The sequence below is a fragment of the Erpetoichthys calabaricus genome, chromosome 1, assembly GCF_900747795.2.
Source record: "Erpetoichthys calabaricus chromosome 1, fErpCal1.3, whole genome shotgun sequence".
Classification (NCBI taxonomy): domain Eukaryota; kingdom Metazoa; phylum Chordata; class Cladistia; order Polypteriformes; family Polypteridae; genus Erpetoichthys; species Erpetoichthys calabaricus.
This window is the reverse complement of record NC_041394.2, coordinates 319,304,314-319,329,459: the sequence shown is the minus strand read 5'-3', so window position 1 is coordinate 319,329,459 and position 25,146 is coordinate 319,304,314. Positions and strand designations below refer to the sequence as shown.

At 37.2% G+C, this 25,146-nt stretch overlaps 1 protein-coding gene across 5 annotated transcripts in view; it reads right to left on the bottom strand.

The window, feature by feature from the left end:
* LOC114664075 (interferon-induced very large GTPase 1-like) overlaps positions 1-25,146 on the bottom strand; it is a 421,773-nt gene that overhangs the window by 23,043 nt on the left and 373,584 nt on the right. The gene's annotated exons all lie outside the window — the stretch shown is intronic.

Here is a 25,146-nt window from a genome sequence, read left to right as displayed (position 1 = left end):
AAGGTGACAGTCGTTTAACAGTCATAATTAAACATGATGAGGTGCTACTTGTGAGTCCTTTCTGTCTCTCTGGATATAAACAGCCCCCTTTGTAAGGGCCGTAATCTTTGGTGGACAGTCACTGCAAAAATGAAAACAAAGGAGCATTCTACTGATGTGAGAAACAAAGTTATTGAAATGCACAAGACTGGGAATGACTATAAAAATATCAAAAGAGTTTGAATGTCCCATTGCGCACTGTTGCATTCATCACCAGAAAGTGGAAGGTTCATCAAAGTACACAGACTCTGACTAGAACAGGCTGTCCCTCAAAACTCAACATCAGAGTGAGACATCAACTGGTGAGAGAGGCAACTAGAAATCCAACTGTCACTCTCAGACATCTGCGATGATCTTTAGCTGGAGTAAAGGTGCAGGGGTCCACAATTTCAAGAGTTCTCCATAAAACAGGCTTCTATGGGAGGGTAGCATGAAAGAAGCCATTCCTTAAGAAGGTCCACATAAAACAATGTATGGCGTTTGCCACAAAGCATTAAAAAGACCCAGTTAAAATGTGGGAGAAGGTTTTATGGTCATATGAGACCAAAATAGAAGTTTTTGGACAGACACAAGAGGTATGTGAAGTGTAACACTAACATTGCCCAGGCCTCAAGAAACAACATTCCTACAGTGGAATATGGTGGTGGCAGTCTCATGGGGATGCTATGGGGATGTTTTTCATGTGCTGGGTCTGAGAATCTTGTCAGAGTTGAAGGGACAATGGATGGACACATATACTGCACAATTTTGCAAGAGAACTTGTTCCAGTCTGCTATGAAAGCTCAGGAGAAGATTCATCTTTCAACATGATAATGACCTTAAGCATTAGGACAATGTGACACTTTAATAGCTCAAAAACAGAAAGGTGAATGTTTTGGAGTGGCCAAGTCAAAGCCCTAAGCTTAACCCTGTTGAGAATCTGTGGCACTGTTTGAAAACTGCTGTTCAGAGGTGCCATCTCACCAACATAGAGGGTCTCTAGAAATCCTGCCAAGAAGAAAGGGGCAGAATCACTCCTGAGCAGTGTGCAGAACTGGGGCCTACTTACAAAAGAACGAAGGCTGTTACGGCAGCAAAAGGGTTCTTGACAAAGTATGAATGTGCTGGGCTTGAATACTTAATGCAAACATCAACTTTGGAGTTTTTCTTCTTCAGTTAAATATCTACAGAAAATGGTTTATTTAGAAATGTATTATTACAGCACAAGAGTTCACATTAAAAAGAATGAATAAATAAACGTGGAAAAATCTTTTGTCATACAGAAAATTAGGATGACTTTTAAAGTGAATGAATACTTTTGCATGTCACTGTTTGTTTCTGAAAGGGCTTGGTGGTTATTATTTTTAACAGTATTTTCCCGTATTTCTGAAATATTCACGGGGCTGACGTGAGGTGCACATTCTGCTGGCTTTTTATTCAATCCTAGCTACATCCAGTATATGCTTGCAGTCAGCTACTTATTCATACAGCTTTTGCACACCAGCTTCTTATTCTAACAGCATGGCAAAATATTCTACAGCATGTACATTAATCAGAATCATTACAAACTGATCAATTATTTGAAAAAATAAATATTCCACATTTTGGTTCTGCACAGGTCAAAAATGTTAAACACAACTTTAATTTAACAAAGGAATCTGTCTTGTCACAAAACTGTGAAAATTAAAGTGGCTGAACGTGATTTAACACTTTACAGTGCCCATGATAGCACAGTAAATCCTATTTATCAGATATTGGAGTGGAAATACGCAGGTACTCGTATCTGGCAGGGCAAAAATCGGCTGCAACTTAAAAAAAGCATATGCCTTGTCACAAAACTGTGAAAGGTAAGGTGGCCCAATATGATGTAACTCACATATACTGGTCCTAAATATGGAACATCTAGCTTTTCAAAGAATGGACACGATCATATCATGTCAAATAATATGCACGTTGCAGATGTGCAAGCAGTGGGGCATTGTGGTTAGGGCTTTGTCCTCTAAACCCTACATTTGTCGGTTCAAGTCCTGATAGTGACACTGTGTGACCATGAGCATGTCACTTCACCTGTCTAGGCGGCACGGTGCGGGATCGCTGGGCATCATAAATGTAACCAGTAGTAACTAAATGTTATACTGGATAAAGGCGTCAGTCGTAAATGTAGAATATTTTGCCTTTAGAATAAGTAACTAGTTTGCAAAAGCTGTGTGAAAAAGTACAGTCGCGGGTTGCAAGCGAGCATGTAGCTGGAAGTGAATAAAAAGACGACCAAATACGTACTTAACTTCAGCTTTGTGTTCATTACACACTGAATGGCTGATTCTATTAAATAGTAATAATTACCACCAAGTCCTTTCCCAAACCTATCGTGTGGAAAAAAATACGCCGCTGTTTAAAGTAAGCCCAGATCCGTCTCCAGTCAGCTTCTCTACACGCTCCATGACACTACCGGCCCCTGAGTTCCTGTTTCTTGCCCCGCCCATTTCCACTGAAGATCACGTGAACAACCAATATAGTTCGCACGCAGAACCGATATAGTTCATACACAACATTCCGATAGTGTGCGTTCGCAAACCAGTATGTTTCATACGCAAAACCGATATAGTGCACACATAAATCCAGCATGTTACTTTCACAAAGCCGACATAGTACGCACACATAAAACCGGTAGAAGACTGACAAGGACTCAATGTAGTGCATACACAAAACCAATAGCGTTCATATGCGAAACCGATATATTACCCACGTGAAACCAGTATATTGCATATGAAAAACCAGTGCTATACGTAAGCAAACCAGTAGTATACGAACACAAACCAATATAGTTGATACGCAAACCGATTGCATACGCACGCAAACCAATGCAATTCCCTTACAAACCGATAGCAAATGCACGTGAACCAGTAATAAAGTTCAATTCAATATAGTTCATATGCAAACCAGTGCTATGCATATACAAACGGATATAGTTCACGCACAAACCGATAATATACGGACACGAACCAATATGGTTCATATGAATGAAACCAGTATTGTTCGCACGCAAACCAATTAAGTATGCACGCAAACCGATAGTAATCATCCATAAACCAATGTTCATGCGTAAACCAATACTTTACGTACAAAAATATATGATTTTTGGCCTGTTTGGCCCCTCATATTGTGCTGCTCCCTCGCAGTAAGAGGTCCCCAGGTGTACGTTCAGTATTGAAAACCTTTATGGTAGGTGTGACGAGGCTCCAATATTTTAACATTCCGTAATATTTTAATATTTCCATAATCTATTGGTTGACACGTGAACACTATTGGTTTATGAATATTTACTACTGGTTTGCGTATGTGCAGTAATGGTTTCATTCATATGAACTGCACTGGTTCGTGTCCGTATATCGGTTTGTGCGTGAACTCTGTCGGCTTATATGCGTATGCTTTTGGTTTGCATATAAACTATATTGTATTGAACTTTATTACTGGTTCACGTGCGTTTGCTATCGGTTTGTGAGTGAATTGCATTTGTTTGCGTGCGTATGCAATCGGTTTGCGTATCAGCTATATTGGCTTGTGTTTGTATACTACTGGTTTGCTTACGTATAGCACTGGTTTTTCATATGCACTACACTGGTTTCACGTGGGTAATATATCGGTTTCTCATATGAACGCTATTGGTTTTGTGTATGCACTAGATTGAGTCCTTGTCAGTCTTCTACCGATTTTATGTGTGCGTACTACGCCGGCTTTGTGAACGTAACATGCTGTATTTATGTGTGCACTATATCGGTTTTGCGTATGAAACATACTGGTTTACGAACGCACACTATTGCAATGTTGTGTGTGAACTATACAGTTAGCCATTTTCAAACGTGAAGAGGAACGGGTAGGAACGATAATTTAAAACTGCTTAAAGTTTTCTCTACAATAAGTTTTTATGAAAGGGTTAGGAGGTAAATAAAACTGTTTAATGGTATTTGCCCATAAGTCTGAAATTAAGTGTAAACAGTTTAGTTGGTGCCACGCATCAATTGTCAGCTGTTTTGGTGGTATTGCAGAATTACTGGCATTTGAGAAAACCGAAGTGCTGTTTTATTTTATTTGGCTTTATCGTATTACTGAATACTTTAAAGAAGTTCATTATGAACACCCATCGCTTTGATCTGACTTTACCCTATTTTTAATAATCAGTGTTCAGTCTAAAACATGGCGTATCGGAAAACTGGATTCTCAGAAATACATTTGGTACAGTGTTTATATGTTTATATACACGTTTTAAAGTATACAGAATTATATAGCTCAATTTTCAGAGTTTACTGTGCAGTTTTCTTGCAGTTAACTGCCATTAGAATTTGACTCTGAGGTGCTTTAAGTGTAGGCATTTACCTTAAAACCATTTACGGATTTGTAGTTTAACCTGAATGTTGGCAAATTTTCAATCTTTCAGAATGGATAATTCGAGGCATATAGATGTTTGCAGGGATTTGATTTCATCTGTTCTGAGCAACCCTAGTTGTGAAAGCAGTTGACGAAGCATTGAATTGGACTTGTTCATCATCCAACGGCATGGGCGAACAATATGAAAGCCTACAACCTCCTAATGTACCTTACTGTTCTTCTATGGCTTCTGCGAATTTAGCCGATAGAGAACTAACTAAATATTTATCAGGAAAACGATATGAAAATGTTCCGCACTTTTCTACAAGGTTAAAAATGCTACAGTCTTCAAGAAGTTGTGCAAGACTGGCCGCAAAAAGGTACGTGTTGGAAGGAAGAAATAAGTCTGTGTAATTTTATATTGATTTTATTAAAATGTTCTAGTGAAGGATTAAAGGTTCAGTATGCTGTATCCAATGTTTTTTTTTTATTCTTTCCAGAACTTTTAAAAAACGAATTTGTGGTCCAAACTCTTTCACAAAAGATGTAGTGCTACTTCCTGATGCTAATTTTGTTGTGGTTCCAAGACGTGGAACAAAGCAATGGCTGTTTTACAGTGGTCATGTGAAGAATGCAGTGGAATTTCAAAAGGACTGGGATGCGAAAATGATAATTGAACAATTGCGATTAGTTTTCAGTGATAAAATTGATTCAAGCATACAGTAAGTGTGAATGTTTTTTAAGATATAAGCTGTATGATCTTTTAAAATACACCGTTCGGGTTTAATTTTCTGAAATGCAAATTAATCTGCGCCCTGCCCTTTCATGGTACAAATTTTTGAAACTGTAACTTGCAGTTTAAATATTGTAATTATAGTGTAAAGTTTGGAGTATGCCTAGGCTTTTTGCCATTAGGATTTATTTTGGTTTAGCTTATTTAATGTACATAATTTTTTTGTTATACCACACTGATACAGTTGTTTCAAGCGAAAGATTGAATAGCCAGCATTCAATGGAACTGTGAGAATTCAAATATGGTCATGGAAAAAAAAATCCATGTTTCATTAATTGTAAGCTTTTTATTTCAGATTTGAAATTCTCATGGGTCTACATAATAAAGTTGTTAAACCAAACCTAGTGGCTGGACAAACTTTGTCTGGATTTGTGATAAATAAAGTATTTTCTTCCAAGGTGTTGTACTTTAGACCAAACAAAATACTTCTTCAGTCTACTGATGATATCATTGAGGAGGTGTGTATGATATTTTTATTAAGATGATGATAGTTGTGTAAATGTCCCTTTGGTGGACTGGCAGGCTTGGATCCTGCCTGGTACCAAATGCTGTTGGCATAGGATCCAACACCTTGCAAACCTTATTTGGAATATGTTGTGGAGAGAGTGTTGTGTTTGGTAATTTTGTAAACTGTGTAACCAGTATGTAATTGAGGACTATTTATTTTAGTGTACAAACTCCTCCGACAATGAAACAGAACACAATGAAGGCAAACGTATTTATGAAGATTCTCATTATGAAATGCAACAGTACATTTATATGTCATTCTTAATATATATGAGAACTGCATTAAAATTAAATTTGAGATATACTAAAAAGTGTATTTTTTAGTGTTTGTGCTACATGCATTCTAACCTAGATTCTTTTTTTTCCCCAGCAGTGATTTTGAAAAGCAACTCCAAGAAACATCTGTTTTCCAAATGACAAATAATGTGGTTATAGACAGAGTATCACTGCCTGGTTATGAGAATTGTGAAACTACTTTACAAGATCAGCTGGTGACAGAAACTGAGAAAATGATCCTTCATAGTGCATCTACAAATTCATATTCAACAGTTGCAGTAAGAGAAAATAGTCAGTCAAGTGATCCTTATCAGTATGTATTTGCATTTAATATCTTTTTAGTACGAAAGAAAATATCCATGTTAAATTAACAATAGACTTTGTAAAACAAAAAATGAGAGCTTGAACATCAATTTGGCGTTTGCCTTCCTGATAGAGGTTACTGTATAAGGTATTTGCATTTGTTATTAATAGGCTGGTAGAAGAAAGACATGCAAGCAGGAATGAAGAAAGTTTGTTGGTTGTAATTGGATAAGAAGCATAATATACCTTGGGTATTTGTTAAACATACTATTGTGAAGAGTAATAAAGGAAAAAACTCATATTTAATCAATATTGCAGTATGTAATAAGGGAAGTATAGTGTTTTAGTGAACTGCATAAAATATCAAATGTTTATTTTTTTTGTGGTGCTTAGTAAAAGGTAAATGCCAGTTTTACTCAGCCCTGTGGTAAATTCTATTCACCATTTTGATACTTTGACAATAGGCTGTTATATCATTTTTACACTTTTTTTTAAACTTCTATTCTGTAGACAGTACATCAATATTTTAGATGTGACTGAAGATGATGACATAGAAGGGCCCGTTGTCTTCAGTGACAACTTTAATGATTCATCGGGTGATAGGTATGCATTTCATCAAACATTGTCGATTTTTTTTGAAACCAAGGAATAGCTGTATAGAGTTGACAATCTTATGCCAGAAAGGTTTGCTTATTTCTCATTGTCAGTTTCCTTCTTGATGACATTCTTCAAAATTTGGCTGATGTAATTAGTGAAGAAGATAGCAGCATTTTCAACATTAACAGATCTTCACTGTGGGAGGGAACAGTACATGGATTTAAGAGAAATACGTATTCTCCTAACAAATATATGTCCACTAAGTTTACTGATGATGTTGGCCATTCAGAAGGCGCTGTTGACATTAGAGGACCTCACAGAGAATTCCTGAGACTTTTGATGAGATATCTCCAATCTAGTTCTCTCTTTATGGGGCCAGAACATAAAAAATATTTAGCAGTCAATAGTACAGGTATGTTTTTTTATATTATTATTATTTATGTTAGTAAAATAGGATTGCAGAGTTTTGTACATAATGTTTACAAAGCTGAGAGTATTAAGTACTTTCACTATTGGCTAATTTTACATAAATTCACATTGTACTGCATTTTGTATTTTGCATGACTTATATCCCTATTACACACATATTCTTTTTGATATGGTGTAGTAAGCCTCACATTTGTTTTGTAAATTAACTTGATTACATGCATTTGTTTCTGTGTTTGTTTAGCTTTAGGAACAGATGACGTCTTCATTGCAGGGAGAGCTATTGCTGTTTGCCTTGTACATGGAGGACCACCACCACAGTTTATGTCAACTGAGTTGTATGATGCCTTGGTCAGTGGACCCGAAAATGTTAAATGTGATTTTAAGAACATTGAGGATGAAGACATAAGGTCAAAATTACAAAAAGTAATTATGTTTAAATTATTGTTTTCAATTTAATGCATAGTATGTGATAACAAATTACGTTGCATCAGCTCTGATTTTGTCCTTAACATGTAAAAATATACTAGTGCTCTTGTGTATTATATTCCATGTGAAATTGTAATTATTAACAATAAAGAAGTTCTCTTTCCAAAAATAACTGTTTGTCATTAGAGCAATCTCATATATTCAAAGACTTGTGGGGGAGTTATCAATGGACAGATTAGTCTAAAGTGAGAGTAATTAATCAGTTTAAGAGACTTACTGCTTGATCAGTAAATGTTAAAGCACAGTAAATCTGTTGTATTGGTTCCTAAATCTATGTTGTGATTCTTACTATATTTCAGATATATGAGGCAAAAACCTTAGGTGAAGCTGTCTTGAAGTTTCAGGATTTTTTGAGCTTAGCAGGGTGCGTACATAGGGTGATTTCTGTTGAATGTTTTAAACAGATTGTTAAAGAAGCCACAAATTGGTGTTTTTTTCGGGCGCACAAGAGGAGTATTTTTGAAAGGTATGTATAGGTTAATCTTTCATTCTCTTAAAAGTTAACACAGAAAAAGTTAAAATTGTGCATTTCTAGTAGCATAATAGTCAAATAATTTTATTATGTTTGTATACCTTTATTATATTTTTTTGTTACCTTAAAGACATTTTAAATCTAACATTCCTGTTAACTAAGATTAGAACTAGTAATCCTGTTTTAAGAAATGGTTACAAAGCGATTACTATACAGTAAAACTTAGCAGATGAAAGAAGAAAAAATATCTTCTTTGCTGTAGTTGGCTTTGTTTACAACATTTCAGAACAATTCAAGTGATAGTTCTGTACATTTATTTCCTTTTTAGATTCAAACAGGGTCTTTGTACACTTGGTGTTCTGGATGCAATTCACAAGTTTCCCAAGGCATTTTACCCAGCCTTATGCTACACAGAAAAAAACACTTACATGGCAAGAAATGGACAAAATGTTTACTATCAGTTTGGAGTATCAAGGTAGCAATAAGCGAAAACTATAGACAAAAATCATAAGATGGTGGCGAGATTACTTAATAGATGTGCAAGGTTTGTTTTGCTAATTAACTGCATAAGTATATGAATCTTTTTTTTTGGTCTGCCATTTCAGTCCTTTCAGGATATTACTATTAGCGATACAATATCCTTTTTATTGGAGGCAATTTAATGGGGTGTGCTGCTGCCTCATGGATTCATTATACCAGGTTATTATCTAATACCCATTCACTGTCCATGTGAGGTTTGCATGCTCTGCCAGTGTCTGTACGGATTTTTTCCCAGACGCTCCAGCTTTTGTTCCACGCCTCCCAAGACACGCATGTTGGTTTAACTTTGGTGCCTTTAAATAAGCATTGGGTAAGTGTAGGTGTACCTGTATGAATTAAGTGAGCCCTATGGTGGACTGGTACTTTGCCTAGGGAATTTTCCTGCTTCTAGGATAGGCTCATGACCTCTCTAATATATAACTAAATTAAGTGAGTTTGACAATGCTGTGTCTTTTTATAAGTAAATGTGTTTCTTGAGTATTTTAATACTGCATCTTTAAACCATATGTACCTTTATCCCATATGTACATGTGACTATATACAGTTTATATAATGAATGCTTGCTATATGTAATACTATTTGTTTTCTACTTGCAGATGGGGATGGAAACATCTCACTTGGTCAAATTCTAGCATTTGCTACAGGAACAGATTATCCACCAGCACCTGGATGGACAACTAAGCCATCCATTGAATTCATTTATAGTAAAAATCTGTTCCCCACTACAAACACATGTGCCAATATTTTACGTCTACCTACAGTTCATAATGTTTATGAAGATTTTAAATGCAACCTTGACTTTGCCATTCAGAATTCTCCAGGATTTGGGCAGGCATAATAAATACAAATGTGCAATAATCCGATAATGACTTCATAGTGAGACATACATAACCCATAAGTACTTCATTGTTACTGCACAAAAGGAGTAACTCCTAGAAATTCATAAGTCCATCTTAACATATTCATCATTAAAATCTTACAAAAATAGGGATTGGGTTAACATTAATATCACATTTCACTGAGATTTGGAAAAGTATGTTGTTGTGTATTTAGAGAAGGAAGTAACAATCATCCTGTCTTCAGAACCTTGTCATTAGTATTTGAAATTATAGCCTTATATATGTTACTATTGTCCAGTTTATTGAGAGGTTAAAACTCATTTTTGAAAGATGTGCCAATCTTGGGCTTTCAGTGCTGATACAAGAAGTCACATTGTTAAAATTATCCAAAAATATTTTTCCTGTATTAATTGTTTGGTTTCAGCTTTTTACATTATGCACAATCCTCTGGCATACAGTCATTTGTTTTTGTGTTACAGTACCATTACATCAGAATGTCTGATAATTTTTGAAGAAATGTTTAAACTTAAAAAGTTTTATTCAAATTAGAAACAACTGCACTTTTCTGATACATTTATAAAATTTTATTTTTTGTAATAAAGTTATCGTGGTTATCTTTATATTGTAGTAAAAGAATTAAACATTTTATTAGTGTGAATCTGAAAATTAACAGAATAGCAAGCCATTTAAAAGTTCAGTATAATGGTGAAAATTGTTTCAAGTAATAAAGATTTTATTTTTCCTTTACACATGTATTTACATTTTTTGCACTGGCATGCATATTGCTATTTAGTGCTGATTTGCAGATCTACAGTAGTACTGCATTACAATTTTTAAAGTGGACAATGCAGAAAATTGGATTGCTGTATCCTGGATTTATTGTGTTTTTTGCAGGTCTAGGATACAGTTAATCAGTTAGGTATAGTTTTATTCATTATTTTCAGTTCATAATGTTTATTTGTATGCTTATTCAAGACAAAAATAGAGTCACTACAAGCTGATAATTTTAACTTCAATTTATATAAGGATATGTTTCAGAATTATACAGTTTTAATGTACCTAATAATATTTACAACTATCATTTACATGAACAAAGTTTTTCAAACAAATCAATTAATTCAAAACTCAATTTCTAAAAAAAAAATTCCAGCAACGAGTCTGTTATGTACCCATTTATTAATATATTTCTGCAAAAATACAACAAGAGCAAGGAGGTAGGGTAATAAAAGTTTTTGTGTTTGAGGATGTTACATTTGTGACTGACAATGAAAAAGGAAATATTAACTACCTTAACTCAAAACAAAAATGGACCCCAGGTATTCTTTAATAGTCAAGAAATGATTAATTCCATGATTATGATCATCGTGGAGGGGGTTAACCATTTGGTGCAAGTGTTCTAGCTGTTCAGTAGATACAGTGAAAATATTTTCTGGAATGTGTTCCCTTTCAAGTGAAGAATTATGTGGAAATGAGTCACAACTGACAAATCCTAAGCTGTTCACTCTGTCACCTGCAGACAAGAAACCTGCAGTCCAGAACTGAAGTGGTGAAAAATTATTCTCTGTGCTTAAACTATGGTTGTTCCACTGATTAACAAATTCATTTACAGCAACTTTAATTTGAGGCATATATATGTAGTGTAAACAATACATATCAACTTCTGAGTTGCTGTCAAGAACAAGATTTTCTTCCATAAACAGAAATATACCTTTAAAATATGAGGCCACACATTCTCAGAACCTTCATCTCCTCGAACCCTTAAAGGTAATCCAAAATTCCTCATGCCTTCTTGAAAAAAGTTAAGTACTGTTGATGCAGAAATGTTGTTCGAAGCCTCAATGTACACAATTGTACGACTATAACCATCTACACATCCATGAAAAACAAACCTCCATGGGATTAGTTTATTGTTGCTGTGTATGTTCCTGGAAAAAGAAAATGGGTGATAAAAATAGGTCAAGATAAACTTTAAAAACTAGTATACAGACACACCTTAAATAGTGAAAGAACCCCATAGGTGAGTTTTTAATTTCAAACAAGCTTTTTAGGAACATATACCTGATACTACAATTCATTTTAAAATCAAAGCTGGGTTTACCTCACTACACATTTTATTATGAAAACTACGTGACTGATAGACATGACAATATACATTTACAGTTATTGAAGGTTAAGAACATTACAATGTGCAAACATTTTACAACCTTTTGTGGAGGAAGTGTATATTACAATGAATACACCTTGTAAAAGCTATGTGTATTCCTACCTATTTATCCATTTTTTGATCTGTTTTCCAAACCTGCCTTATCCTCAGTTGCAGGAAAGCTGGAGTCTGTCATATCAAGCATAGGACACAAAGTGAGAGCAAACTGCAGGGCACCATTCCATTGCAAGGTTAACACATTCACACTCTAAGGCCAATTTAGTATTTAGTAATTTAGATGGATCACCAATCCATCTAACCTGCATGTCTTTGCACTGTGGGATAAAAACAGAGCACCCAAAGGAAACCCCTATGAACACAGGGAGAACATGCAAACTCCACACAGCAAGGACCCAAAATGTGAGTCCTGGCCCTATTGTTTCAAAGCTGTACCGTTAACCACTGCTCCACTACACCACCTATTCAGATTTAATAACAGTAAATTATTATAAGGTGTGTCAACAAATTTTTGTTAAAGCACCTGTATATAAATTATAGTTTTGTTGAACAAACCATAAAAAAGGATTACAATGCAGGGCCTATAGGTCTATGCTTTTCCGAGCATTCAAATCAAATAAGAGGCAGAAAGTGTGAAAAATAGTTTTTCACAATTCAATTTTACAGAAGATAAAACACTTACCAAAGCTAATTTGGTCCAGGAACACTATATACTCTTCTTTGAATTGCATACCTTCTTCGAATTATAGTTCCAACAGGATCAATTATATGAAATCTTTCTCTTATTCTCCATTGTTGCACTCGAATGTTACGTGATTGCAGGCTGCCAGAAATGTATCTTTCACCTATGTAAGGAGTTGAATACCTAACTTTGAGAATTAAAGTATCAAGCTCAGAATCAGAGATATTGCTGAACCTGGACTTTGCAAGGAACCCCATTCTTTGTCGATGACGATACAATGTCCGTGTGCCAATACAGAAGAGTCTTGCAATAGAAATCCAAGAAAATCCTAAATCAATTAGGTTTTCCAAAAGATTCCTGGGTATCTGATACCTGTACACATAAATATACATATACAGTAGATACAGATTGACATAGTAAATTCGTCATTAGATACGGGGGTATTCCCAGACTGTCTTAAGACTGCTGTAGTTAAACCCCTACTTAAGAAAAATAATCTCGACCCCTCTGCTCTTGAAAATTATAGACCCATCTCTAACCTGCCTTTCTTAAGTAAAATTCTAGAGAAGGCAGTCATTATGCAGTTAAATGAGCACCTCAATAAACATGCTATTCTTGATAAATTTCAGTCAGGTTTTAGAACAAATCACAGCACAGAAACTGCACTCGTTAAAGTAGTAAATGACTTGCGGGTAAATGCAGACAGAGGCCATTTATCTGTTCTCATCCTCTTAGATCTGAGTGCCGCATTTGACACCATTGATCATAATATTCTTAAAAATCGCCTTAGTCAATGGGTGGGCCTCTCTGGCAGCGTCTTAAATTGGTTTGAATCCTACCTGGCAGGGAGAAAATTCTTTGTTAGTTGTGATAATTATAATTCAAAGACACATGATATCCTATATGGTGTTCCACAAGGCTCTATCCTGGGTCCGCTGCTCTTCTCAATCTACATGCTTCCATTAGGTCAGATTATCTCGGGACATAACGTGAGCTACCACCGCTATGCTGATGACACACAGCTGTATTTATCAATAGCACCCGATGACCCCGAATCTCTTGATTCGCTAACACAATGTCTAACCTGTATCTCAGAATGGATGAATAGTAACTTTCTCAAATTAAATAAAGAGAAAACCGAAATCTTAGTGATTGGCAATAATGGATACAATGAGGCTATTAGAAATAAACTGGATGTATTAGGATTAAAAGTCAAAACGGAGGTAGAAAGCTTAGGGGTAACCATTGACTGTAATCTGAATTTTAAATCACATATTAATCAGATCACTAGGACAGCATTTTTTCACTTAAGAAACATAGCAAAAGTTAGACCTCTTATATCAGGGGTAGGCAACGTCGGTCCTGGAGTGCCACAGTATGTGCAGGTTTTTGTTCCAACCCAGTTCCTTAACGAGAACTCAATTATTGCTGATGAAGCACATATTGCTTAAGTGACATTTTAATGCTTCATTTTAGTGGTCTCGCTTGTTAAGGTTCTCCAACCTTAATTGCTTATTTCAATCTTAAACTGCTGCATTCAGTGTTTTAATTGCTCCTTATTAGCAATAAGATGTAAAACAGGGGTAGGCAATGTCGGTCCTGGTGAGCCGCAGTGGCTACAGGTTTTCATTCAACCCAATTGCTTAATTAGAAACCAATCATTGCCAATCTCAGACCTTATTTAATTTTATGGCTTGTTAGTCTGTGCAATGTAAGGTTTTTTATATCGTAGATTTTTTTCCTTTCCAAGGATATCATCCAAATGATTTGAAGCCTAAAACAGATCATTTTCAGTCTGTCACATTTTTCTATTAAGTGTTTTATTAAATCAAACCGTGCATGATGAACACACACAGATGTAATTGGAAAAAAGCTAGCTGGAGAACTGCTGGCTGCTTTGTCTTTTACATCTTATTGCTAATAAGGAGCAATTAAAACACTGAATGCAGCAGTTTAAGATTGAAATAAGCAATTAAGGTTGGAGAACCTTAACAAGCGAGACCACTAAAATGAAGCATTAAAATGTCACTTAAGCAATATGTGCTTCATCAGCAATAATTGAGTTCTCGTTAAGGAACTGGGTTGGAACAAAAACCTGCACATACTGTGGCACTCCAGGACCGACGTTGCCTACCCCTGTCTTATATCATCGAAAGATGCAGAGAAATTAGTTCACGCGTTTGTTTTCAGTCGGCTAGATTACTGTAACGCACTCCTCTCAGGACTACCCAAAAAAGACATAAATCGTTTGCAACTAGTGCAGAATGCAGCTGCTAGAATCCTTACCAGGAAAAGAAAATCCGAACACATTTCTCCAGTTTTGATGTCACTACACTGGTTACCTGTGTCATTCAGAATTGACTTTAAAATTCTGCTTATGGTTTATAAAGCCTTAAATAATCTTGCTCCATCTTATATATCGGAATGTCTGACACCTTATATTCCAAATCGTAACCTCAGATCCTCAACTGAGTGTCTCCTTAGAATTCCAAGAGCAAAACTTAAGAAGTAGTGAGGCGGCCTTCTGCTGTTATGCACCTAAAATCTGGAATAGCCTGCCAGTAGGAATTCGCCAGGCTAATACAGTGGAGCACTTTAAAAAACTACTGAAAACACATTATTTTAACATGGCCTTCTCATAACTTCACTGTAATTTAATCTTGATACTCTGTATATCCAATTCATTATAATAACTATTCATTCAAAATCTGTACTAACCCCTACTCTCTCTTCTGTTTCCTTTTCCGGTGTCCTTTTGGTGGTGGCTTGCGCCACCACCATCTACCCAAAGCTCCATGATGTTCCAACAATGATGGATGGATTAAAAGCCAGAAGTCTGTATGACCGTCAGCATCAAGTGACTCCGTGAGAACCCTAACTAGAAAGAGGACTATTTCATTTATGTTAGGTAGAATGCCCAGGGGGGACTGGGCGGTCTTGTGGCCTGGAACCCCTGCAGATTTTATTTTTTTCTCCAGCCATCTGGAGTTTTTTTTTTGTTTTTTCTGTCCACCCTGGCCATCGGACCTTACTCCTTTTCTATGTTAACTAATGTTGTCTTATTTTAATTTTGTATTTTGTCTTTTATTTTTCTTTTCTTCATTATGTAAAGCACTTTGAGCTACTTTTTGTATGAAAATGTGCTATATAAATAAATGTTGTTGTTGTTGTTGACTGATAAATACACTGAAAATACTACATTCAATTGATACATTACCTTCTTAGAATTTTAACTGTTTATTTTACACAGGAACATTAAAGTATACACTGTAAAATGTTATACATTTTGCCAGAATGGTGTGATGCATAAGTATCTGTCACAGTAGCAAATTAGGAGGAAAAAGAAATAAACCTCTATGCAGAAATACAAAATGTCAAAGAATTTTCTGTTGTATGCTACTGAAAATATCATAAGCAAAAAAAAATGTAATTATTAAAATGACAGCTAGAATAAGGATGAGTTAAAGACTGAGAAGAATTAATAGTTATATGGAAATTAATTATCTGTATGGTTGAGGATTTACATTAACATTTAAACATTACTGAAGTGCAATAGTGTGGGTGGACAATGGAGACAAAAGGCACATTACGACACCAGCTGAAACAAAGTAAAAAGGCAGATATGAAACTGAATATTCTTTGTACTCTGTTTTGTACTATACAGGTCCTTCTGCACTGCCAATAAGTGTATCTGTTCCTTAATGAATGTGACTAAGAGGAGATCTGTCTAGATCATGCTATGGACATGCTGCTTACTCAGAATAATTTCTGAGGTCCCAGCTAGTTGCACCAGTATTCTGTAAGGGTTTATGAGAGTTAATGGATTCCTAAATTCAGGAGTAATTACAACTGCTAAAATATTGTGAAAGTGCTATCTGTAAGACAGATTGAAATTAATACAAAAAATATTTTTATTTAGTACATTACAACCAAACACTCACTCATTTTCAAACTATCTTAAAATAAAGTTCAGAGACCTGGAGAATGGAGCCAATTCCATCAGCAACAGGTCCAAGGCAGAAAACAACTTTGGAATTTGTGTGTGTCCATCACAGCTCAAATGCCTTCATAAGGAGCCAAGTTAAGAGTCACCAATGGACTTAGTGCACATGTAGGAGGAAAATCTACATATCTTATGAAAAACCAGCATGGACACATGAAGAACAAGCAAAATCCTAAGACACAAAGACCAAGCCTAGATTTCAACTGAAAGGTACAGTAACTACTGTACCACTATGAAGTTATAAGATTAATTTATAGATTTCTGTTTTAACTCTACTTCAATGTAATTTGGTTTAATGGAATAATAAGGAAATGTAAGACAGGCAATGTGCTTCTTTTATTATAAACCACATGGCTGGCACTTCAATAACCACCACTGTCTTACTGTGTAAAAGATCTGCACTTCTAAAGTGCCTTAGGATGATGTTCATTAGTAAAGAAATATATAAAATAAAAAACAATACAAAACATTCTGTAAGTCTCTGCTACTAAAGTTTTGCAGATTTCAGGAAAATTTTTTAACCTTTCACCGAATTTTTCTTAGTAACTTCATATACTTTGTACATAAACAATATACCAGGCTTTTAATTAATTTATTTCAACAGTTTTCATTAATTTTTATTAGTATATAAGCAATGGGGTTCATCACACTACACAGGAGCAAAGAAGAGAGGTGAACAATAAACACACAACACAAAAATTTAACTAAACCAATCCTTTTGCAAAATTCAAGAACAATTTTCATATTCTAACTACAAAATATTAAGCTGACATTTAGTCAGACAGCCAGCTTTAAAGTATTTGTAGTTTACATTTTCAGTTTTTTCATGGCCACAAGACTTTAGACATCACCAGCATTTATTGATATACTATACCTTTCTTTGATACTCAACACAAAATGCAACTGCAAGTTTTAAAGCGCAAGGATATTTTTCTTTATTTTGTGCTGAAAACAATTGTCACTATTTCTTAAAGCAAAATGATTTATAATATTAGATCAAAGAATAACACAAATAACGTATTTACCTTGGTCTTCCTGGCCTACCAGAAAAGAAATGACTAATCATTAATCTTCCTTGATTTTCTGAAGGCTCTTGAATAAAAAAATCTTCATTTCTTTCTAACTACAATATTCTTTCCTCTGTTTGATCATAAACAGATCTTAGCACATTATGTAATTGGCTCAGAATGGAAAAGGATTGATTTTCACTAGACAATGAATGAAGGGTATTTAGAATTACAAAAATTAACTGAAGATGATCTCCAAGATGACGATGGATTCTTTCAAGTTGGTTTGCGTCATTCTGTACAGTTTCAAGCCTGCATACTGTATCATTAATACTTAAAAAATAGTCAGTTATCTCGTGTTCAGATGACATTTTCATTAATTATTTCAATTATTTCCCTTTTTAATTCGATTTCACAAATGCCAACACTTTTTGTTAGGTCCAAACACACCGAAACAGCTGACAATTGATGAGAGGCACCAACTAAACTGTTTACACTTAATTTCAGACTTATGGGCAAATACCATTAAACAGTTTTATTTACCTCCTAACCCTTTCATAACATTATTGTAGCAAAAACTTTCAGTGGTTTTAAATTATCACTCCTACCTGTTCCTCTTCACGTTTGAAAATGGCTGACTGTAGCAGCCCTCTATTTTTCTTTTCATTGCCCCCCCACTGCCTCTGAAAACCACGTGAACAACCAATATAGTTCACACATAGAACCGATATAGTTCACACACAACACTGCAATAGTGTGCGTTCTTAAACCAGTATGTTTCATACGCAAAACCGATATGGTGCACACATAAATCCAGCATTTTACTTTCACAAAGCCGGCATAGTACGCACACATAAAACCGGTAGAAGACTGACAAGGACTCAATCTAGTGCATACACAAAACCAATAGCGTTCATATGCGAAACCAATATATTACCCACGTGAAACCAGTATAGTGCATATGAAAAACCAGTGCTATACGTAAGCAAACCAGTATAATACGAACACAAGCCAATATAGCTGATACGCAAACCAATTACATACGCATGCAAACCAATGTAATTCACTCACAAACCGATAGCAAACGCATGTGAACCAGTAATAAAGTTCAATTCAATATAGTTCATATGCAAACCAAAAGCATACGTATACAAGCCGATAGAGTTCACACACAAACCGATAATATACGGACATGAACCAGTGTAGTTCATATGAATGAAACCATTATTGCACATATGCAAACCAATAGTAAATATTCATAAACCAATAGTGTTCACGTGTCAACCAATAGATTACGTTCGAAAATATATGATTTATGGCCTGTTTGGCCCCGCAGCAGAGCACTACCACCACGCCACCGTGTCCCCTTTGCTCATATGTGGCGATTGCTACCTGCATGTCCTCGCAGTGCAAGAAGAAATCAGTATAAGAAGCACGTAACGATTAAAATGGCTCGGGGAACACTTAATACGGAGTATTTAATATGCTACATTAGTTATGACGAGATCTGAGAAATCTAGTAAATTAAACATTTAGTTTAAGATGAAGTTTCAGATGTTCTACTATAATGACAAAATAAACTACAAAAATAAAGTCAACATGTCGACTTTAATCTCGACATAAACAGTGTGAATAAAGTGGACATGTCGACATATACTTTTTTTTTCTTCACTGTCTCTGTAATTTTATTTTCTTCTTCTCTGTAACTGTTTTTCCTTCTCTGTGGCCCTAATACGCCTCCCTATTGTGCACACATACCCTGGTATCTTTTTAAAGCGTAACTTTTTGTATCCATTTTGGCTGTGGCATAGCTAGCTTGCTGAAAGCCTCAGGGACCCTCCAGTCTAGCATAACTGTTAGTAATATTGTAACGAAAAAAATAGAGGCGGGCAGAGACACTGTTATGAAGAAAGGCAGACTTGCAATACGCTGTAGTCACTGTGGTGTGTCGGTTAGAACACAGGAACTAATCCAACCATTTCAGGAACATCGCTTTAATGTTGAGATGCCAACATTTCACATGAAGTAGAACAACTGTACAGGTAGGTGAGTAGGTGTATGTGTGGTTCTAACAGGCAAACAACAAAATAAGACATTTAGTACATATATACATGTTATCTCACTATGCTATACACAAATGTCCAATAAGTGGCACTATAGCTTCACACTTTCAACGTAAGGTGTTTGCAATTACAATTTCAATGTGGAAACGTAAAATATTAACCTAACTACTAATTCAGAACAGTTTTCCCTCTAACTTTTAACACTTAACTTCTAAATATGTACATAAGCACTTACATTTGGTCAACAACGCACAAACTTAAACTTTCTCTAGTGGCTCCAGTAGTTCCGGCTTTCAAGAGGTACATCTCACAAACGCACATGCTCAATGCACACGCCACGGTTTTCACGTGATCATGCTTTAGCGCCTTAAAGGCACAGGAGCCTTTTTTACAGCCGCCCCCAAATTTGATATACCAAATTTGACCTCTTACATCATTCTGAAGGTTTGTCACTGGAAGGCTCATCGTCAGGTATTTTTGGAAGTTCTATAAGTCAGGTCACAGGTTGAGTATACACTCTTCCATTAATCCTTACTTCAGCTGTTCGAACTCGTCCATCAGCTCCTGGTATGACACGCAGCACTCTACCTACAGGCCATGAAGCTCTGGGTAACTGTGGATCAAGAAGCATTACTACCCTTCCATCTGCTAGATTAGCTGCCTGTTTCTGCCACTTCTAACGTGTCTGAAGATTCAGTAAGTAATACTTAAGAAAGCATGACCAGAAACGATCTGCCAGCACCTGGCTGTATCTCCACCTCCTTCTAGTCAAGAGATCTGATTCAGGATAGACAACCTGAGGAAGAGATGAGTCAGGCCGCCCCATAAGCAGATAGTTGGGGGTCACTGGGTCAAGATCAGCTAAATTGGAAGAAACGTACCCCAAAGGTTTTGCTTTTAAGATCCCTTCTACTTCCACTAGAATTGTCCTCAGCGCCTCTTCAGTAACTGTTTGGGACCCCAAGGTTATGTTAAGTGCAGTCTTTATCGAACGACTCTCCCGCTCCCAAGCACCACCAAAATGTGGTGCACCTGGTGGATTGAACTGGAACCTAATTTTTTGTTTGGCCAGAAGCAACTTAAGATCATTTGTTAAACTTGCAAAGACCTCACACAACTCTCGATTACTTCCACGGAAATTTGTACCTTGATCACAAAGCAATTCATAGGGTTTTCCCCATTGGGGAATAAAGCGTCGAAGGGTCATTAAGAAAGAGTCTGCATCCACGCTATTAAATATGTCCAAATAGACACACCTGGTTGTAAGACATTTAAATACTACTCCCCATCTCTTTTCATTACGACGGCCAACCTTCACAATAAAAGGCCCAAAGCAATCCACTCCAGTACTATAGAATGCTGGCTTTAATAAATGGAGCCGGGCTAGTGGCAGATCGGCCATCTTAGGCATTTGAAGTTTAGCCCGCCATCTTTGACACTCTCTGCAAACATGCTGATGTTTCCTAATTGCCTCTCTTCCTCTCAGGATCTAGTATGTGCGCCTAATTTCAGCAAATAAACGTTCTGGTCCAGGGTGACTAAGTTGTTCATCAAATCTTTGAATCAGCAATTTTGTCACAGGGTGAGTAGGATCCAATATAATAGGATGCATTGCATCGCATTCCAACTGCTCAGCTCGTCGCAGCCTACCACCAACTCTGATAATTTCACTGGAATGGTCAAATTCTGGAGATAAGGCTATCAGTCTGCTACTAGAAGAAACAGGTTTACTTTCTTGTAGTTGATTGAACTCATCAGGAAAACTATCTATTTGAGCCCTTCGTACAAGTAGCAATTCAGCCTTTTGGTAATCAGAGGCACAAAGTTGATGATCTTGCTCAGCTCCTTCAACTAATCTCACAGTGGCTTCTAACAACTCACCATAGGTGCGAAACTGACTAGTATCTGGAATAGCTGGTACTAAAAATAGGAGGACTGTACAGGGTTTAGGAGGCTTTAATTTGGCTATATCTTCAGCAACATTGGTACAAGTCATTTCAGGCCAATCCCTTTGGTGCTGTAGGAGAAAGGGTGGTCCAAATCGCCAGTGACCTGGTTTCGCTATCTCTATTAAGGTCTTTCCTCTAGTAATGTAATCGGCAGGGTTATTAGCAGAGTCTACGTAGCGCCAGGTATCATGTTCTGTTAGCTCTTGAATCTCAGCTACTCTGGTGCCCACAAATACCTTAAATCGGCATGAATTAGAATGAAGCCAATTAAGAACAGTTGTTGAGTCTGTCCACAAAGTGACACTGCTGATCGGTATGGATATTTCTGTTTTGAGTAACTTGGAAACTTGAGCCCCTGTCAAAGCGGCACAAAGTTCTAACCTTGGGATTGAAAGCTGATGCTTTGGGGCTACTCTGGATCTAGCCATTACAAAGGAAACCTGCCGGTTGCTTTTACCGTCTTCCATTCTAAGATAGGCCACTGAACCATAGGCCCATTCTGAGGCATCACAGAATATTTGCAGCTCCCATCTGGTTTCTGGGACATCCATATCAGTTGTTTGGTAGCACCGGGGGAATGTAACCTTTGACAAGTGAATTAGCTCTGCCTCCCATGAGCACCAGGCCTGAAGTAAATCTTCAGGGAAGAGAGGGTCATCCCAATGTCGCTCCTTTTGCCAGAGCTGCTGAACTAATACCTTTGCCCGAGTAGTGAATGGAATAAGGAACCCAAGTGGGTCATACTGACTTGCTAGAACTTTATAAATATTCCTTAGTGTGGGCCTGTCATACTTAATTTTCCGATGTCTGTAGCCTAGAGTGTCAGAAGAGCAATACCAGCATAAACCCAGTGTAGGCTCTGGAGAATGTATTCGATCCTGAGCTAGCCACAGTTCACTCATTTCAGACAGTGCTTACTTTGGTAAGTGACCTATCACAGTAGGATTGTTACTAGCCCACTGTCGTAACTGAAAACCTCCTAAATTAAGAAGATTTATTAATTTATCCACCATGTCCTTCGCCTCTTTAAATGTGGAGAAACTCTGTAGAAAATTGTCAACATAAAAATGCCTCTCAACTGCTAATTTTATATCATCACCAGGTTCACTATGATTATGAACATGAGTTTGCAGGGCAAATGTAGCACAGCACGAGCTACAAGTCATGCCAAATGGCAAAACTTGCCACTCATAGATGTCAGGATCCATCTTTTGTCTAAAATTTTGCCAAACGAATCGAAGGAGGTCCTTATCCCTTTCTAACAGGCGTACCTAGTGGAACATAGCCTTAATGTCTCCACTAACAGCCACAGTATGCTCTCTAAACCGAATTAGCACTCCTAATAGTGATGGGCCTAAAGTGGGCCCAGGTAACAAGTATTCATTTAGCGTTGATCCTCTGAACTGAAATGAGCAGTTGAAAACTAGCCTGTTCTTACCATTATGATGAACCATATGGTGAGGGATGTACCATGATTCCTGACTAGCTACTGCTTCCCTTGGTATTTTAGCGATATAGCCTGCTTTCTCCAGTTTCTCTACTTCCGCAGTGTAGATGGCTGCAAGTTGTGGATTTTTTGCTAGTCTTTTCTCTGTACTTCTGAGACTTGGCATCACTGCTTCTAATGAAGAACTCAGGCAGGGCATGTCACTTCTTCGTAACAAAGGGGTTGCGTATCGCTAAATTCCGTCCACTTTTATTCGAGTAGTTTGACTTTGAAGAAGAAGTATGGCTTCTTTATCCTGCTTGGATCGAGTGACTGATTCAACATTCCTATAGGGCAAACAATCCAGTTGCCAAAGTCTTTCCACATTTTTAAACAGTTCAGTATCTGGGGACTGGAAGGAGGAAAACAAGCACTGCGTGGAAGACATCTGAAGTTTAAGTCCCCTTACAGGTCCTAGCAATGTCCATCCCAAAGAAGTCTTGATTGCTGCTGGCCCTCCTGGTGGGCCAAGGCGTACAGGCTTGAGTGGGTTGAGTAAGTGGGGATGGTCAGCTCCAATGAGTAGAAGGGGATGTGCATTTTTAAAATGAGGAATATTCAAGCCTTTAAGGTGTTGATACTTCTCCTGAAGAGTAGTAATCGGGTACGAATGTTTACCCAATGCTAGCCACATTGCAGTAAAGTCATGCTGGATCTTAAATTTCCTTTGTGGCTGTGTTGCAGGAGTTAGCATAAATGAAACTGATGCTCCCTCCAATGTCTCAATGTCATGTCTAACTGTCCTTAACATCATCTTTTCAGATTCTCCCTCTAAGCCAAGCTCTTTAGCTGCTACTGCGTAGGTTTCCAAGGCTCTGTTGCCATTATAAAGCATTACCTTAACTACCTTAAGCAATACATAACTGCCATCAGTGGGTCTGTCGCCATAAAGAGTCTCAGTAGATGAACTCAGCACACATGTATCCTGTTTTGGGGGGAGAGTGTTAACTTCATGCAAGACCTTATGATGTTTCCCTTTACATATATTGCAGGGTTTTGAGATTACACTGAGCTGCTTGATGCGAACGTCCACACCTCCAGCATCGTTTCTTGGTTTTGATCCAGTCTATAATTTGCTCTTTAGTGAACTGCTGGAATGTGGGACATTGACTAAGGAAGTGCTCCATATTTTCACAATATGGGCAGTAAGGTTTAGGCTTTTCTTTCTTCTTCTCTGATGGCTCATCTATAGAAGGGTTGGAAGTCTCAGTCGCAGAGCTTTGGTTTGCTCCAAGTAAGACCGTAGTTGGTTTTGGTCCACGTTTAGGTTCTCTGTGTTTCTCCACTTGTCTGGGCTGTCCTCCTGAATCGTGACACCACACTTCAAATTTTAACCAAGTTGAGAGATCAAGTAAAATATAGGTCGCTCCTGGTCTATGCAGCATGTGTCTGCGGAAGTTCACCCGAAGGTCTGGTGGAAGCTTTGTCAACAGACGAGCTACATTAGATCCGCATCGGAGTTCAACGTCACCCTCAGGCCCTATGGTTCCCAGCATACCTACTAATGCTTGCACATTTAAAGCAAACTTCTCAAAAGCTTCTGTATCCCCACTACAAATTGCTGGAGAGTTCATGACTGCTGAAATTTTCTTCAAAGCCAATTGATGAGGTTGTCCATATTTCTCAGTAAGAGCTGCCATGGTATCACTATACGGGTAAAGAGAGTTCAGGTATGCATCAGCTATTAAACGGGCTTCCTCTAACTTCAGGTGCTCAACCAAAATCTGGTACTTGAATAGCTCTGTACTACTTGCAGGGAGAAGGTTGGTTAGAGCTATCTTGAGCCGTGCAAACTCACTGGGATCTTTATGGATGAAGTCTGGGATTGAAGGTTTAGGTCCCCTATAGAAGGTCTCTTGTGCCTGTGGAAAGTACTCCCACTGGGGATGATCAAGAGTGTACTGATCACATTCTGTGGATGTAGGAGGTTGCAGGATATACTGGTGAAATGGCTGCGGAGGAGGCTGGTGAGGCGGACAAGGAAGAGGAGTAGGAGCAGGTGTGTTAGGATCCACAAAGTACTGATGTAAGGGTGGATGTTGCCTGGTTGGTGTCCTTTGAGGAAGTGCATCACGATTCAAATGGGAAAGGGAATCTGGTCTAGGTGGAGAAGAGCAGGATGGAATTCTGGCTTGTCTACTTTGGGCTCTCATTTCACGCATCCTTGCCA